This window comes from Rhinopithecus bieti, unplaced genomic scaffold, assembly GCF_001698545.2.
Source record: "Rhinopithecus bieti isolate Rb0 unplaced genomic scaffold, ASM169854v2 scaffold_13704, whole genome shotgun sequence".
Lineage (NCBI taxonomy): Eukaryota > Metazoa > Chordata > Mammalia > Primates > Cercopithecidae > Rhinopithecus > Rhinopithecus bieti.
Genome location: NW_016808231.1, coordinates 262,077 through 263,625, shown reverse-complemented (window position 1 = coordinate 263,625; position 1,549 = coordinate 262,077).

Genomic DNA, 1,549 nt, shown 5'->3' with positions numbered 1-1,549 from the left:
AAAATAAAATAAAATAAAATAAAATATTAAAATCATTAAAAAAACAAAAACAGTAATCCCAGCACTTTGGGAGGCCGAGGTGGGCGGATCGCGAGGTCAGGAGATAGAGACCATCCTGGCTAACACAGTGAAACCCTGTCTCCACTAAAAATACAAATAATTAGCTGAGTGTGGTGATGGGTGCCGCTGTAGTCCCAGCTACTCGGGAGGCTGAGGCAGGAGAATGGTGTGAACCTGGGAGACGGAGCTTGCAGTGAGTCGATATCATGCCACTACACTCCAGCCTGGGCGACAAAGCGAGACTCCGTCTCAAAAAAAAAAAAAAAAAAAAAGAAAGAAAGAAAAAAGAACTGGGTTTGAATACTGGAACTGACTTCTGGGGTGACCCTAAGCAAGTGTATTCATTTTCTAGAGCTGGTTTAAACAAGTATCACAAAGGGATAGGGTGAACAGCAGAAATGTCTTCTCTCACAGTTCCAGAGGCCAGAAATTGGAAATAAAGATGGCAGTGGATCATGCTCCCGTCAAAAGCTCTAGAAAAGGATCCTCCCTCGCTTTTTCCTTTTAATTTTATATTTTTTTAAATAGAGACAAGGTCTTGCTGTGTTACCCAGGCTGGTCTTGAACTCCTGGGCTCAAGTGATCCTCCTGCCTCAACCTCCCAAAGTGCTGGGAGTACAGATATGAACCACCATGCCAACCTTTTTCGTAGCTTGGGTGGTTCCCTGCAATCTTTGGAGTTCCTCAGCCTGCAGCTCATTACTCCAACGTCCTTCTCCGTCTTCAGGTGGCCGTCTCCCCACTGTCTCTCTCTCTGTCCTCTCCTCATCTTCTAAGGACACCAGTCATGTTGGATTTAAGGGCTCATCTTAATCCAGTATGATTTCCTTTTTTTTTTTTTTTTTTTTTGAGACGGAGTCTCGCTCTGTCGCCCAGGCTATAGTGCAGTGGTGCAATCTCGGCTCACTACAAGCTCCGCCTCCTGGTTCACGCCATTCTCCTGCCTCAGCCTCCCAAGTAGCTGGGACTACAGGCACCCGCCACCATGCCTGGCTAAGTTTTTGTATTTTGTTTAGTAGAGACGGGATTTCACCATGTTAGCCAGGATGGTCTTGATCTCCTGACCTCGTGATCCGCCCACCTCGGGCTCCCAAAGTGCTGGGATTACAGGCGTGAGCCACCGTGCCCAGCCAATCCAGTATGATTTCACCTTAACTAATTACATCTGCAAAGACCCCATTACAAATAAGGCCATATTCTAGGCCGGGCTCAGTGGCTCATGCCTGTAATCACAGCACTTTGGGAGGCTAAGGTGGGTGGATCACCTGAGGTCAGGAGTTCAAGACCAGCCTGGCCAACATGGTGAAACCCCATCTCTACAAAAATTAAAAAATTAGCCAGATGTAGTGGCAGATGCCTGTAATTACAGCTACTCGGGAGGCTGAGGCTAGAAGAATTGCTTGAACCTGGGAGGCGGAGGTTGCAGTGTGCCAAGACCGTGCCACTGCACTCCAGCCTGGATGACAGAACAAGACTCTATCTCAAAAAA